This window comes from Passer domesticus, chromosome 5 (genome assembly GCF_036417665.1).
Source record: "Passer domesticus isolate bPasDom1 chromosome 5, bPasDom1.hap1, whole genome shotgun sequence".
NCBI classification, from domain to species: domain Eukaryota; kingdom Metazoa; phylum Chordata; class Aves; order Passeriformes; family Passeridae; genus Passer; species Passer domesticus.
Window position 1 is genome coordinate 39,690,353 of NC_087478.1, and position 17,882 is coordinate 39,708,234.

The 17,882-nt window shown below is 35.5% G+C and overlaps 1 long non-coding RNA gene across 2 annotated transcripts in view; it reads right to left on the reverse strand.

Annotated features, from left to right (window-relative positions):
- Positions 1-1,878: 1,878 nt before the first annotated feature.
- LOC135300311 (uncharacterized) overlaps positions 1,879-17,882 on the reverse strand; it is an 89,569-nt gene continuing 73,565 nt past the window's right edge. The window contains exon 7 of one of the 2 annotated variants that reach the window (XR_010362167.1): positions 1,879-2,188. This is a non-coding gene — a long non-coding RNA (uncharacterized LOC135300311). The remainder of the gene's footprint in view (positions 2,189-17,882) is intronic. The other variant, XR_010362169.1, reaches the window with a different exon arrangement.

Here is a 17,882-nt window from a genome sequence, read left to right on the forward strand (position 1 = left end):
GGGGGGCTGCAGAGGAGACCTCTGTGGGAGGAGGGCAGCGTCTCCCTTGTGCCAAACCCTTTGCACAGCACAGCTGAACCCAGCACTGAAACTGGTGGTGCCTCTAAGAAGACACTTGGGAAAAGGCAAAATTCCTGGGAAGAGAGAGGAGGATGAGGTAACAAAAGACTGAAGAACAATTGAGGGAACACCAAAATCAAAGGAAGAGGAGAAAGAATGTATGAGTGTGGAGATTCTCTGGACACCAGAGCAGCTATCCATTGCAGTCTGAGCAATGAACTGGGCAGAGATACTGCAGGAACTGAAACTCAAGTGGAGAATCCATGCTGGAACGGGGTAGAGGTGTGATAGGAAAGGAGCAGAAGAGAGGAATTATTACATATTGGTCCTCACCTCCTCATCTGTCCTGTGTCACTGTTGGGGTGTGTAGAGGAGTTGGGAATGAAGGAGCAATGCTGAGCCTGGGGGACTGGAGAGTTTAATTTTTGCCTTTACTTGTCAATAGCCTAATCTTATTTTAACTGGCAAAATTTTAAATTTAAATTAATTTTATCCAAGCTGAGCTAGTTTGGTCCAGCACAGTAATTGGTAAGTGATCTACCTGTCTTTATCTCCATGTGCAAGCTTTTAATGGTAGTTTCTCCTCACTTTGTGCTGGGATGGAGAGTCACTGAGCATCTGAGTGGGAATTTGGCCCTTAGACAATGTTAACATGCTACAAAAATCAAATTGTTTCTGGGTCCAAAAAAATTTGGTCTAAGACATGTTGTGTAGTCATCAAGCTGAAGATTCAGTTTTCAAGCAATTAAAAATCTTCCACTGCCCATGACAAACCTGTTTCACATCTCAGTCTTTCCCAGTATGAAACTTTTTCATTGTTTCTCATAATTCATCATTCCCAGTTTGAAAAAATATGTTCCCCAATTTCATTGGGTAGTTTACTCTTTCATTATTACTTTGATGACCACATCTAACACCCATTTATGCCGTGTTGGATGGAAAACAAGTTTCACAAGTCTGAGTCAGAGTCTGAAGAAAAGGTCTATCTTATTTTGTGTTTAATGTCACATCTTTGAAAGATCATCTCCCAGTTTTACTCTTTCACCTTTGTTTACAAAACACTGGAAACCATTGAAAGCAGTTATGAGTATTTGCATTGCAGAAGACTCATACAGTGAGGAATTAAACTAGTCCAAAAATTTACAGGGCTGAGAATACTGCAGAACCAGGTATTTCATTAGTAAATATCACTTTAAATATCACTTTAAATATCACATTAGTCATAAATAGAAGCATAGTGTTATCTCAGGAGAAGTTGAACAAAAATATATCCAAGTAAATATTAGAAGTAGCAAAGATGCACGGTAAGAAACATACCAATCATGCAAGAGTGAGTGCTAAGAATGATTCCTTTCATGGAATATTTTCTGCCCTATTTCTACCTGCTAAACATTTTCTGTGTATCCTAACTCCTTGTGTATGAGAACACATGTAAAGGATGTTTTCCTGATGCATTACCAAATGCAAAGGGTAAAAGGTGAGTTATACAATACCTTCTAACTCCTGCCCACAGAGATGTACCAATTTACAGCTACTAACATCTTCTGCAGGAAATGAGTGTGGCAAGATAAGGAAGAAGTAATATTCTACATTGATAAGAATATTTCTGCACAGGGAACTTTCATATAAATGGAAACTGACAGTCTCCTTAGACACTAAGCACAGATACTAAATAAAACTCCTAACCAACATTTTTCACATCACTGGCTATAGAGGAAGGCTAAGAAAGTTGGCCTTGCTTGTCTGAAGTTAGTTTTATGAAAACAATGGTTTTATTGAAGCCTTACCACTGATTTACTAAGCAGAAGGTATCTTTCTGGCTTGAAGTCAGGAGAATGAAAGGTGGTTGCAGGAGTGACTACTGGCATCAGTTGAGGTGTCCCTAGGTTTGCAATGGCTTTCTGCCAAGATGATTATGGTCATTAAGGCAATAAGGTGAATTCTGTGCTGTCTCTGTCTGAGTGCTCAGTCATTGTCCAGGTTGGAATTTATAACTCCGAACCTCTGCCAGGTGTAAGAACAAGTCTGCTGCTGTTCAGTCCACATGAATCTGCCTTCTCTGGATCTCTCTTTTGTAGTCCTGGCCTTTCTGTTTTGTGGAGCCACACACAGAGATTGAGATGAGAAGCTAGAAAGGAAATAAGAAGGCTTTCACAGCTCTGCACATATATAACATATCCCACAAAAGTTATGAGAGTTAGGTGTTTAAAGCTCCTAAGGGTCTTTATGTTCTTGTGTTGAGCAAATTCTCTTCCCTCTATCCATAAAGAGACGGGAAATCCCTCTGGAGAGGTCATCTGTGATGTTCATTATCTCTGAAATGCAACTATTTTAACTATTTTATAAATCAGGTTCAAACAATTTGGAGTACACAAATGTATGCAAACCTCTGAGGGCAAGTATGTGGAAAGGTTCCTCCCTCTTCCTACTTCCTTCTCCCTCCCCACAAGCAAGGCTTGCAGATGTTTTCTTCTGCTCTTTATTCCTTTGTTCCTGTTTGGCTGTGACCCTTACTCCCAACTGATTCTTTTTTGTCAAACTTTGTTTTTTCCTGAGCCTTTGATCCTGTGCTTTGACTCTTGCAATAATGCACATGACACTATTATTTTGCTAGATTCATTTTATGATTCCTTACCTCTCAGAGTCTCCTCAAACAATAACATACACTTGTTTTGTCAGTGTCTCGCAGCAAAAGAAGGGGGTCTTGCAAAAACTACTGCTTCACCTTAAGGACAGGTGAAATATAGCCTTTCATATGTAGACTGGATACTTAAGGTTATGCACTATAGTTATACTTTTGATTATCCAGTCTATCTTTTTATATATCTCCAGTTTCCCAGCTAAGAGAAACTAGTCAAAGGTTAAAAAACGTGCTAGTAGAACCAAGTATAGAAGACACATAGTAGACAAGAGGCTAGGGTTCCAGCACTGGGTCAGGAACAACAGTTATTTGTTCTCAGAAAGAGATGTTGCCTTAGGCCAAAACTGAACATACCCTCAAGTCTTCTGATGACTTTTTCCCCTGCTTTCTTTGCTTAGACATCTCAGTTTAATCAAGAAAAGTAGGAGAAAGAGGATCTCTGTGTGTTTCAAGGAAAATAAATGTATCTACACAGATAAAGTTCTGGTTGCCGTTGAGTACCTGCCATATAGTAGATGATGTATGCTGTGAGAAAATCGTAAACCAGGAATCCGGATCAACAAATCTAGACATTTCTAGCAAATTACAAAGGTTTTCCTCCCTGAAACTGTGCTTCAGATACATATATTGAGTAGCATACACGTGTAAGAATAATTACGGAAGGTACAGCTTAAGAAAATTTGCAAGTATGTCTTTTCATACACCTCTTTTCAGCTGCTGCAGTGATTTACAGCAATCTTCCCATGCCTCGCCTTTGAAGTAAGGTGACTTTCCAGTCAACACAAAGCTGATCAAGGAGGCTGTCTCTCTTTTACAACAACAGTGGAGGAAGTTATTTAAGGTTACTACTGTCAGGTCCACAGAGATCTTCAGACTATTTTAATTTATGTCATAGGCAGGCAGGCCCCAAGCTGTGCTCAGATGATCAGAAGCAGCAGTAATAACTTCAAAACAACATTTTTTTTCTCAAGTATATGTGTTAGATACAACTCAACTGGAACGGAGGGAATCAAACGCAACTTTTTTAATTTGATTGACTGAAATCAGCAATCTATGTGAAGAGGGGCAAGGCAAATGATATAGACAGTAAATAATTGCCCAAAGATTTATTTTCCTACTTTTTTTTTCTTAAATAAGTATTTATTTAGAAGCAAAAATCTAATTAATGTGTAATAAAACCACTAAGATAAGAGATCAATAAAGAAAGTTAAGGATAAAGGAAAGGAGAGAACAAGAGAAGGGAACAAGAGTCTTTTGATTCTAGCCATCTTCATAAAATACCTTCTCATGAAACAACCCCAAAAATGTGAAAGCAACACTAAAAGGAAAAAGTAGTCCCATAGGATCAAGTCCATATAAAGAAACATATCTTTGGCAGACAGTAAATCAAAATTACCCAATCTGGTTCTCTCCAAGACTAGTCTACAAAGTTGGCTGGAATTAAGGGAAATGGTGGAGAGATCTGTAGTTTCAGAATTCACATTGATGCGTCCAGCTGAGTCCCAGACAATTCTGTTTCTGTCTTTCTGACCCATAACCATCGCAAGTGACATGCCCAGCTGTCAGTGCCAGGAAAGACATCTAGTGCTTCATTCTTTAGTGATTATCTTAGTGTAATTTCATATTTATGTTTCCCAGATATAGACAACAGAAAACACAGTAGTACTTGTTGCAGAGCTGCCGGAAGAAGAAATGGATTTATATACAGACATATATATATATATATATATATAAATATATAATATATATATTTGACAATGTAAGAAACCAAACAACCAAAAACCTCAATAATGGTAAATTGGCTCAATGCTGGCAATTCTGGGTAGGATTACAGGAAAGTTTTTGCTGGGCAACAAATTCAAATGGCATGTACACTGAAATCATGCTGTCAAACCATTTCCGTACTATAGACAAGGCCAAACACACATGTTTCTGTTAAATTTTAAATCCTAAGGTAGCCAAGATATGGATATAGATCAGCACTTCAAAATTTAGAAATATTCTGAAACTTCATGTAGAAAGTGACATAAAGCAATTGAAGACAACTGATTAAAGCTGAATTTATGCAAGTAAATTTCATGAAAATGTAAGCATATTCTGGCTTGTGATTACCTTTTCTTTCAAGAAGAAATTGCCTAAGCACTTAGATAGGTTAGTGCCAGATATTAAATAGACCACAGATTTATTCTGCTGCATCCTAGAAAAAAAAAATTTAATTTCTTAAATTCAAGAATATGGAATAGAATATTCCTGAAGTTTTGAATGCTCCTTAATGTAGATACATTTTAATGTGTGTACAGAACAGAGAAGATTAAATCCTAAAATCAAATAAAAACCTCCCCCAATCCTAATACATTTATTCTTGTTCTGTGTCATCTGCTATTCTATATGCTTAAATTGTTTTCTACAGCCAAATGCAAAAGGTTTTGCATTTCTGCTCTACTTAGGATGATTTGTTGTCAAGCCCTGAAATTAATTGTCATGTTATTACTTGCAGATTTATAGCTCAATCAGCTTTGTAGTAGCCTCTTCTTTTATGGGTGTTCTTTCTTTGAACATTATAAAATATCTGTTACCTCTTTCCTTTTTATTTTCTGTTAGAACATTTTTCAAAGCTCACTAACTCTGAGACCAAGAGAACGTGGGTTGCATTTCACTGCTTAACTTAGATGATGCATAAACCACTTGGCAAGATAGTCTGTTGAAATTATTTTTCACCACACATTTAGTGCTCAGCAGTGAAACAACATTTGAAATGCTTTGGTTCAGAGAAAACAGCTGGGGAAGAGGCATGCTAGGCCTGTTTCTCAGAGAGTTCTCTCCTTAAGCTCTACAGTTTGTTGATATGATAAATCCAGCTTTCTGAGCTCTTGGATAAAAAGCACCATGGTAACACAATGCAGAATATTTCTTTGATGTGAAGTTAGTTGATTACTTTATACTTAATCGATCACTCAAAAAAAAAGAGGCTTTTTTCTACTTTTCTTTCCTCTTTACAAGTACCTGTTTAGGTTATTTTATAATGTCTGGTTCACACCAGCAATGTAAAGCATACCAACTTTGCCCGTGTGAATGCAGGAAACACTATCCCATACTTATTCTGTGATAAGACCACAGTAAGGTAAATGCCACATAATTAAGCCACATTCTACATTTTTTTCCTAACTTATTTTTGTGACTTTGTCATAAATATTGACATTGTTTCTAATTAGTCTTATCTAGATAGAAAATTTTGTTCAGACACTTCCTGTGTGACAACAAGCATATTTATTAGTATCCTGGAATCATGCTGGAGCACTTAGGGTTAAGTTTTGAAGTCCAGACTTCTTGGTCTGAGCTTCTACAGCCTCAAGTCATCTGCTAGAGACCAGCAAATCTTGTAACACTTGTTAGTCTCTAATTTATAATTTGCCTGAGTTCTGATTTAAAAAAAAAAAATCTTATCTTTTTCTATTTAAGACTGCCATCCACGATTTTCCTATTTTGGAGTGAGCACTTGAGGCCCAGTATGTAAGTTTAAAACATCAAGATGCATTGACAATCTAACTTCCAAATGGAATGCTTATGAAATTGTCACCTTTGTGAGCAGATGTGAAATAAAGCTCATCCAGTACTGAACTAAACTTGAAATTCCATCCCTAGAAAAAAAATCTAGAGCTTACACTTCCCTTGACTTGTGTCTGGTACACCCATTAAGCTTCCCACTAGTTATTAGACAGTAAAGGAACTAAAGACTGATTTCTCTTTCTTTTTTTTTCTCCTTATTTTTTTTAATTATGCTATTATTGTAATGATCTCAAATTAATGAAAATTATATTTTTGAAAATTATATTTTTGAAAATTATATTTTTAAATTCTATATTATTAAGTGATCAGACTTTTTAGTTTTATTTTATTTTACTGTTTTATTCTTTTCTTTCTCACTATGAATGTAAACCTAGGTTAGAAAGAGAGGAGGAAATACAGGTAAAGTTTTGCCTTTTTCTTTCTATGAAACATGCAGGCGTGAAATGTAGTGTTCATTGTGGAATGCTTCTGGGTTGATTTTAATATCCAATAACTTCAGTAGACAGAATTTGTCTCCTCACACTGATAATATGAATTTGGTACCACATATATGTATATATGCACATTTCAAACTTCACAAATGTGACAGGATACTTTTGTGAATTGCCATTTTAGATACAAAATAAAACTGTAGCTCCCAATCAGCATAAAGCAGGAGTTGATAAAAGTAAACCAGTCACAGACACCACTCTGGACACACTTAGTTGGTTTGTTGAGCAGCAGAGGAAAACAACTGAGAATATATATTTTTCATGAAATATCTGAATCTAGGATTTAATCAGAAAGATGGTCTCTTATATTAAAGAAAAACAGTTAATATGTTAGCAGAGACTGTTATCTTTGGAAGAGTTAGGAACAATAAGTTTGAGCAAAGAAAAATATTTTGTACCAAAGACGACACCTGAAACAGAGCCTCTGTGTGACCTGTGGTGTGTATGAACTGGTGTTATTCCAGCATGAATCTCTGCTTTCACTACAGCATAAGTAAGCATTAGTATTTCTGATCTTTGGCGTGTTCTGGAAGATGGGAGAAACCACAACATTCATCCCAGGAATGCACTGCTGGTGACACACTGATGCTCCAGGTCCAGCCAAGCCACTTCATGAAAGGCAAAAGGCTGTGCCAGTCCGGCTGCATTTTGAATTCTTGCTGTATCTGAGCAGAGAGTGATGGATGAGCTGTGTGCAAGAAATGGCATAAACACCTCTTAAAAAACCACAGCTGCACTTACATCAGTCCTAAAAGGCAAACCAAGGGGGGAGAAAGCATGAAAAACTGAAGAAAAATTGATTCATTTATATTTACAGAGGAAACACTTAATTTTCAAGCACATATAGAATGCTAAGGTAAAGTACAAAGTAGTTGGCATCCCTCTTTATTTTTGCAATATTGCTGAAGTATTTCAATGTCTCTTTCTCATTATTCCTTATTCCTGTTGTAAATGTATTTTTATTTGGATTTCCATGAAGCAGTGAAACTGGGATCAGGATTCTTTTCTTCTTGGTCCCATACAGAAGAGGAACATTCTTGTTCTAAAGCTTTTACACTCAAAGAGCTCAATCTTACAATTGGTAATATACAAAGAGATATAGCTGCTGAGGATAGTAACACAATCTCAAATATCATGTTTTTTTTAACTGACACCCGTAGAATTTCATTGCCTCCAGCATAATTGCAAGTTGCATCCATCACTATTTCACACTTTCTATTTCACTAGCTAGAAATACAAATGTTTTTAACAAGAAAAATAGCAACTGGGGCAATTTTTCACAGATGTGGTGGATTCTTGAACACACTCTGAAAAGCTGCTATAACTGAGATAGAAGTTACAGGTTTTGGACCAGTGAGTAGATGAATTTCTATTACCTGATTTTTGCAATAGTGCTAATCAACAGAGGAGATATCTGACTTTGAGATATACACATCTGTCTCCCAAAAGAAGAAATGAAAGAAGTAGCAATTCCAGAGGTTAGTTAATTATTATATTTGTGTGTATTTCTAAATATTTGGAAGCATCATTTTGAAAGGTATCAGGCAAAAGAAATAAAACCTTTTGATATTTTTAAAATTTGTCTAATGGTTCTTGTCATTGAGTTGGTGCCAGGGATGAAAATATATTTTTGATATACATTTCTGATTTCCCATGATACTTGGACCATCAAACAACAAAATAATAACCTAGAAATTCCCCTAGAATTATTAGTATTTTGATCCCAGGTAGAGATTGGATTGCTGTAGAAAAGCTCATGTGCTTCTGCTTCTGGGTCAAAGTGGTTTTCTGACATTACTGGCATATGCTGACTTCCTCTGGGTTGCTGCTGCCTGCTTAAGGCTAAATAAATCAATAATAATTCTGAGTTACTTTTTCCATTAAACAATCCTGCAGCTATAGTCCCTTCCCACTGATTATCATCAGAATCCCATGCAAAGCTTCAGGAAACCTGAGAAACATATAGTCTCTCAGAGGAGAATGCTGAAGATGGATGAAATGCCCATTTAACTTTCTTTTCAGTATGTTCATATTTATGAACTCTGGTTGTTTCTTGAGCACAGTTGGTCCATCTGTGCCTCACACACTGAGACGGCAAAAAAGACAATTTGTAATTATTGTCATGTTTTTCTTCTTTCTATCACTCTTTCTTTGGTTATTTTTACACACTCTAGTATTTACATAGAGAAAAATGGGTTGCCTCAATACTCATACAGTCAATGCTCCAAATATCCCACACTTGTGATGCTTATTTTTACTAAAAAAACTTACCTGAAATTGCCTTATTTTGGAGATGAAATATAGCTATTGGATGAGTTTCGTCTGTGGAACATTTTATTTACTTAGTTTAAATTCATTGGTTTTTAACCTGCTAGTTTCTGTACCAGGAACTGAGGTACACCCACCCATAGCCAAACACACATGTGCTACACAAAGACAGAGGCTATCATTTTATGTGCAGAAACATCCATCTCAGTAGTTGTGGAAGAAAAGGGAACTCTCTCAGGAGTTCATTCCAAATGCAATGTCAAGTTTACAATAAACAGAATAATTGCGCTGTTTACAGGATTTATTTTATTACTATCCTTGTGATTGCTGCAATTGTAAATAAATCTGCTCCCTGCCACAAATTTGTTTTGTTTTCCAGAAGGAAGGACAGATTTGCTTCCTTTGTCTGCAATTATAATAATGAACAATATATATTTGTATTTGGTTTTCTTTAGCCAATGTAAGCCAGACAGCTGTTGATCTTAAAGGATTATCACAGAACAAGTTCACTTAGCTTTAGATAGTAATTTATCATTTGTGGCAAAATCCTGATTGTGTTTTTAAAACAGTTGTATTTTTTAAATGGCAACTCCAAAGTATATACAATATCTGAAAAATTATATACTCTTCCATGAGAAACAGCACTAATTCATGGTGTTCACGTCTGAACATTCAATGAAGCTGTCAAGATAACCTCATGCTCACATCAGCCATACAGAAATTGAACACAAAAGACCAAAGTATGCTGGCAAGAAAGCAAATTTTCTCCTGTAACTTCTAGTTGCCTTGACTTAGAGAGATTGGTTTTGCACCATCTCTTCCCCCAAAAACTGGAGGGAAGATTAAGGCTGTGTAGTCCCTGAAGGATCTCCCCAGGATCCTTGCTGGCTTTTGGATATCAGCAATGTAATACTATTTTTTAAAGAGTCTGATTCAAATTTGAGTTAACCTGTGTGCAAATGGCCATTAATGTAAGCAGACATACAATCTACCAAATTAACTGATGTACCATGTTCATTTTGCAGTCAGTTCTTTAGGTAGTAGTTGCTCAGGCAGGATTTATTGCTTCATCCCATAGCATCAGCAGATTACACAGTCAGTCAGCTGCAGCCTGCTTACCTCTGTCCTCCTGGTGGAACAGAGGGACAACAAAGAAATGTTCCTGTCTTGTGTCAGGCTTGGCTACACTTTTGACTTCCTCCTAATGCCTTTAGCAATTAATGAAGCAGCGTGAGAATTTTCAAGTACAGAACAGGGGAAAAAGACTCAGATTAATTCACTGGGAAAAGCCAAAGATACCATGTCATGGCAGTCATATGTCCAAGCCAAAAAATCCCCCCCCAAAAAAGATGGGGAAGATTGCATTAGTTTCAAGATGCAGACAGATGCCTCTTATCTCAACTTATGTAAAGATTAGAGATCTTGAGTTTCTTCCCCTAGAGGAAATTTTTTACTTGAAAATTTAATAGAGATCACATGCTCATTTTAATTAAAGTCCTGAGAAATTTGAAACTCTTCAAAGATTTTTTTGTCATTAATGTTTTTAATTTGGGCCAAAAATATTTTATTGTGATATTTTTACTTTTTCAGCCCATAAGAAACTAGAATCTTGCTGGAATCTGGCCGGACATGATATTAAGTGTTTTAAAATGGTATATTTCTAGTCATAAAATGGGTATGAGTGTAAAAAGGCAGAAAAACTGAAAAGGTAGCTATATGTTTTATATTTTAAATGGAAATTACCAAACAAACAGAATACTAGCATTTTGCTTTTAATAATTGATTTCTCTTGTGCGCAGAAAATGTGAGCCATGTTCTTCTGTTCTTCTGCCACATGTACATATTCATCAATCCATGTGTCTCAAGGAGTTATAAGTATTTGTCACCACTTTCTTCTGAAAAACCTTTACAAATAAACCATTTGGTTTTTCACTATCAGATAATGGGTAAATCCTGTGGCATTTTACTAGTATGCAACACAGGACATCATTAGCAGAGGAAAAGAGTCAGCAATAAAATCAACTGGACATTAAGCTCATTCACAAAACTTAAGTCCCTGTTGAGTGTAGTGTTAAACATGCTTGATTGTTTCATTCACTAGTACAGCCATTGATGGGGTCCCAGAACCCTAGTTAAGTTTTTATAAGGCTTTTCACTAGAGAACTTCACTAGAGAACATAATTGTTATTTCCACATACCTACATTCAATTTTCAGGGATTACTTTTAAGTGTGAATTCTTAGGTATTTCTTCCAGCTGCCTCCTGTCAACCCATAATCCCATATACTGAGCTCAGTCCCTGCAGGGTAAGCACTTGATCCTAGGGTCAAAGGTCCTTTAGCTCTTGACTAATGCACCTCATTAGAAGAGGAAAGCAGAATGTCTCCAGTAATTCAAATGTCATGAGAAGTAACAGAACTATGTATTTTTAATTGTGTTAAACAGGATTGTTTTATTTTAGACACAATGAAAAAAAAAAAAAGCTGAACATTTCCCATTTGTAACCACTGGAAACACTGTCTAATTTGTTGTGCATCCATGTGTGGTGCAGGAGCATGCAACTAAACTGGAAGGAAATTAATTACTAGTTCAATCATGTGCAGTAACCTTTTTTGTTGTGGTAGGAGGCTGGTCATAAATTCATAACTATTCATTACTCAAGTATTTGGACTAAAATGAACATATCAGTTAAATGAAATGCTGTTTTGCTTAGTACTTTATGTATGCTAGATGTGTTAGGTAATGGTTTTATCCTGTGCTGAAAAAATAATCACCTCATAAAAAGCAGGTTTTGATTAAGCAAGGAAACTGAAACTTAAGTTCACCTGAATCCCTAAGCAAATACAAGCTACTGCACTTTTTACATAAGCTTTTCTATGAGATCACTGCAGTTGCAAAAAAAAAATTCCTTTTGCTTTGGAAGTTGAATGTTGTTATTTGCATTTTAATGTTTGTATTTTGAATGCTTTTTTTACTTTAATTTGAAATTAGCAATTTTAACTGGTTTTCACTCTTTCATTCAGAGGGAGTGTTGCAAGGTAACTATGTAAGCCAACTTGTTTGCAAAATTTGAACTGCAATTATTCAATTAAAGAGCTTAATTCATTGCAGCAAAACAACTTACACCTTTGCATTCAAACAAGTTAAAAGAAAGAAATGGCAGTTATAGTTTTACATCATCTACTTCTTTTAAAAAACCAAAACATTTTGTATATTAATAGGAGATACAGAACCTGGAACCTTGATGACACCAAAGACAAAAGCATTTTTACACTGATTTCAAAATATGAATTGTCTGTCCCTAAAATTTGTTTCATCAGGCTTCTGCCTGACAAGAATTTTGGGACTGTATGTAGGATTTTCTCACAGTTCCAGATATTTTCTGGAATACAGGTAAGGTATGTGATTTTAATAATTGGAAGAAACTATGCACAGGAGTAGATGTGATGACATGATCTTTGGTTTTATATCATGATTAAAAGTGGATTTCTCATAATATTTTCATATCAGAAAAACCCGGACGCTTTTTATATGGGTAACTACTTTTAATATAATCATGAAACATAAATGAGAGAAAAGGAATTTTATTTGATTGACAGATAAATTTGAAAAAAGTTGAACAGTTCAGGGTCACAATTCTTTCATTGTCTTGGAATTGACATAGTTAAAACAACTGTACTTCTATGTCTTATTTAATATCTCCCATTCTGAATAAAATGGGATTTCACACTCTTTTAGAGATGTGTTAGTATTTTTATTATCACTTAATGGAAAGTCTTGAAGATTTGTTTGCAACATGTTAGGTTGGTTAACATTATGAATAATACATGTATTATTTTACCTTCTCCTAAGTTTAAAGACTGCACAAATAGATTTTTTTATTTCATCTGGAGACAGAGAAACTACACAGTGAATTATCTTTTTTTTTTCCTGTTTTTTTTTTTAACAAAAATCCACCAAACAAGACCCGAGCTCCTCAAAAAATGTCTTTCCTAAGCAGAATAGGTGCTGTCGGATATCAGATATCAGATATTTTCCCTACCTATATCTCTTTCAGCTAGCACCCCTGTTGAAAAATGTTTACTGTTATGGTCCAATTTAAAGCCAAAATCCAGGTGTTTAAGCTGTACAACATTTTACTTCAGTCTTTTTTTTTTTTTTTAGAGTGCATGGATATGATTTTCTATCCAAGTTCAAATCCCAGCTCATAAACTGTGTGTACTCTGACTATTTTCTGCTAAAAACACTTGGCTCACACCGTTCATTTCTCTTAAGCAATCTTCCACTTGTGTCTTTCTCCTAGCAACTTCTTTAAATGAAAATCAGTAACAGCTTTCCAGATCAGGGAGGCTAAATCATCCTGTAACAATAACATGGTTTAATTTAGGCTGTAGCAGTGAGAGCAGAATTACTGGACAAACTCATGTTTGTCTCACCAGTACATATTATTTCAAAGTGTCATTTACTACAGCTGTAAACTCTAGCCTTCTGGTTTGTAAAAGTTGTATTAAACTCATCCTGCTCATTGAAGAAAAACAGTTACATCTGAGGTAGCTTTCACTACTGAATTGTTTTGTGCATTTATTTTCCTGCAGGCTATTGTTAGCTGCTATGATTCCCTCGATAAATCAGCAAAACAGCCTTGTTGGCTCCCGGCCCTCTCTTAACTCTCTTACCTATCCTAGCCTTGCATTGAGTTGCACACACTAATCTACACATAAAAAATCTCAAAGCTGCTAGGGGAGGAAATTTTCTCAAAGGGTTTTATTGATGGTTATTTATTACAGCTAGAGCAGTATATTTGGAGAGATTTACCTGTATGTATTTAATAAGTCCATTTGTAAATCATAGAATCATAGAAAGGTTTAAGTTGGAAGAGACCTTAAAAATCACTCAGTTCCAACCCCTCTGACACAGGGGCAGAGACACTTCCACTACATTAGTTTGCTCACATATTCCACACAACTACTATCTTCCTCAGGATTTAATAATGTTACATCTCTAAATAAAGATAGTAGAAATTTTTATCCTTCATTTCACTGGACTTGCCATCAAATTCACACTACTGCTGGTCCTGCTCCTTAACTGTAGCACTGCTGAGAAGCTGACAGCTGACCACGTAAAGGAAAAAACTGAAAGGGCCACTGGAGGGCTGGCAGCGCTTTTCTGTGTCTCCCATGGCACTGACAGGTTTATGATGAGTAAGTGTTTCCCTTGTCTGTTCCTCAAGAAGCACCAAAGATTTCCTATAGGGATGATATTCTGTTCTGTTCAAGCTGCTCACACAGGCAAAAGAAAATATCCTTCTATGGAGGCCACAGATGTGAAAGCAAAGGACAATTTGCCAGGGAAATAGATTGGAAACATACTTAGGTTAACAGAATACTTCACTCCCTCAAAGATGTTGAAAGGCATACATCTCTACCTCATTTTCATTATTGTATCGAGAATGGGTTTATAGAAACAATGATTAAGAAGCTAAAATCTCCATATTAATGCAAAAGCTATATATTTTATATTGCTACTGTTCTGCATCTGCAGGCTTCCTCTTATGCATCCTATCTTATGAACAAAATATATGCTTTTGATTTAGGAACCAATAACATTTTAAACTCTGACACTAAAGCAGACCAAAAAAAAAGGAAAAAAGGGAAAAGAAATAAGTGGAGAAATGATTGAATTACATAGAGCATTTTTTTTCTTTTAAAATGCAGTAAAAGATTCAATAGTTGAAATTGCTCAGGGGTGATCATATTTCTTTCAGAAGGTGCTCTGTATTGGGGACAGTGTATGTATCAAATACTGCTGATAATTCAGCAGATTTTATTTTATTTTATTGAAAGTCACAAAAGAGTTGCAATAAAACCTGCATTAACAGCCAGAGCTGAAACTGAGGCTGTCTATTGATTTATGCACTTTCCTTTGGTTTTGATCTTTTAAAGAACGTGACTTGCCACATTATATATTCTTCTGGGATTTTCTCCCTCACCACTCATTATTATACTTTCACTGTCAATCTGAGCATACAGTTTCATATGATTTAGTTAAAAGAAAATAATCTACCAGCAGTCAGCTCTGCATGATATTGCACTTTTTTGTGATTCAAAATGCAGTCAGATGAGTGAGAGAACACTGGTTGTTTTAAATGGACTCTGCATTGAGCTATGAATGCCTTTTTATGGCACATCATTTTAGGTAATTCTGTGTGTGTAATTGTTCTTTTTAAATGCAAATGCATCTCTACAAACAGCTAGTCTCAGCAAATAAAACAAACTTGGAATTTATATATTGTTTAGGATGGACAAGAGGAGTTTTTTTTTAATTTTAAGGAATACTGTTTCTTAGGAACTACCTTATTCCAGAGACTGCAACACATGGAGGGTTCTTCAAGTAAAATCCATAGTTCCTATTTTTATTTGAGACTCTGTGCAAGATTTTACATTTTCACATTTGCCTCATGAAAATAACTTGGGATAAGAATAAATTTTCAAATGTTATTAATAGATAAAACGTAATCCAAGGATAAATACTTCCAGACTGCAGCTACTGTATGTATCTAGGCTAGACATACATATCTCACTGTTTTGTTTTTTCAGTCTGACTAATTGTCTTTGTCTTTAATGACTCTCCTTCAAATGTCTGCTTTATGTTTCACAAATACTTAATCATTGCTTTTCTTCATCTGTTTATTGATAGAGTTTAAATGTGCACATATGAACCAAAATGACATTAGCTGAGGAAGTTGGGTAGAAATCTGGTTGGGTTTTTTTTTCTGTCATTCAAATAAAATATTTTTTCCTAGCTGAAACAAACAAAACCAATCATGTCTTTGCTCCTTTGCTGTAAATACAAGAAGAAAATTGTGTGAAAATGGGAATTGTTACAGCATGCATAAAATATACTTAAAAAGTACCCACAGGAGAAAACAACACTGCTCAGGACCCCATCCTGGCCTGTATGAATTGTACCAAGAAGACCAGTAAGTCTACTCATTCATGTAAACGTTGCACACGTGTTTAAAGCTAGGAAAATAGTGTCTCATAGATGGAAGCTCTTTTACTCTAATGAAACACCTTTGAGTATGATATAATGTCAATGGAACAGCATGTGGCTTTGGTACATATAAAAGCAATTATGGAAGCAATATTACAGACTGGCTTGCCTTTTTCCTTTGGTTTTAGGGCTTCAGATTCCCTATGAGCTGAGTCAGAATGATAGCACTTTCCTTCTTGTCATCATCTCACAACAAAATTTTCCATTCTTTTAATTGCTCAAAAGCCCTTCAGATATGCCATTTGTACTTATATTACAACCATATACATTAGCTAGTATTTTATAGTTTACTCTGTGTTTTGTTCTGTATTTTAGAAATTTTAGATAGTCTGAGATAGTTTAAATAATAGTGATTAAGTTTCTAGTAATTTATTGACTTTTCCCACATGATGTATCTTGAAACTATGGTATAGCACATGTCCAGATTTCAGAGAAGTCCAAAAATATAGTGTCAGGTGATATATGCAAAGAGTATGTTATGTTGACCGTATTGGCCACTGATAACCTGCTCCATCTGTCTTGCCTCTGACACGTTAGCTGGACAGGGTAGAGATGAGGCAGCCTCTAAAAACAGAAGTCATTATGAGAAGAAACAGCAGCCCAGCAGCAATCAGGTATTTTGCTGAAAAGTTCAAAAGATCATATTTGTTTTTTTCTTTTTTTTCCTGCTTTAATGTCCATAATCACTACAAACATGGTATTTCCTTAGTGAGTTATAGAGGATGACTCAATCTTTCTAAGCTTCAGCAGTGCAGTGTTGTTGGTTGAGGACCTTGAAGCCCAGTTGGGCTTGTCTCTTCCTTCTGTTTTTGTAGATCAGGACTTGAACCCTGATAAACTCTGGCAGAGCTATACTTTAACACTTCATACCTATCCTCCTCATGTATCTTTAGGGTGAGTTCTTCTGCAACTAATAAAAGTTTGTTTCCCTTCCTTTTCCTTTTAAATAACTTTGAATATGTCAAGCCCATTAATATAAGAAAAGTCTGATTTGTAATTACATTATCTAATTTCTTATATTATTCTGTATGTCAGCTACATGCTCACATATGCCTGTATGTATAATAGTTAAGGATTAATATAATTTGTGCATTCATACACAGGAAGTATCCATTTTTAAAACGTTTTTTGATGTAGATGATATATACATCTTTCTATGTGGCATACTACACTCCCTAAGAAAATACAAGCTTTTCCTTTTTGTAAGAAAAATCTGTTAAAAATACTTACAAAAATGCATTTTACTTCTAGTGCTCTAACAGAGATGCAAACACAGTCCAAACCCACTGTTTTATTTGAAATTTTCATATTGGTAGTTCACATCACGCTTTTTGGCTACCGACTAGATGAAGTGAGAATTTGAAACAGCAGAGTAACTGTTTAAATACTTCAGAACTTAGCATAAAAATCCAAGGTGGGGGGAAGGGGGAAATGTTGAAAGAAAAATTAAATATGTTATACATGCCAACTGTTGACCACTTACTCATATCATGCTGGGTTTTTAAGTAGTTCTCTCTTTTGGTTACACAATAAACCCACTCCACGTGTAATAGGAGTAATACTTTCTATTTCATTAAGAAAAGTCCCCTGTGAATAGTAAATTTTATCTCTTCTCAGACCTGCTAAAATTTTTACTTCCTTCTTCAAATGATATTGAATTTTAATACAATAATTGGTGGCCTGTGACACTTTTACTGAGCTGAATACAATTCCAGCTCTGCTATTATGCTTTTGTAGCTCTCCTAGAGCGTCCTGTGAAAAGAGCAGGAAGATTTGTGCTAGTGGCTTCTATTTATTCAGATG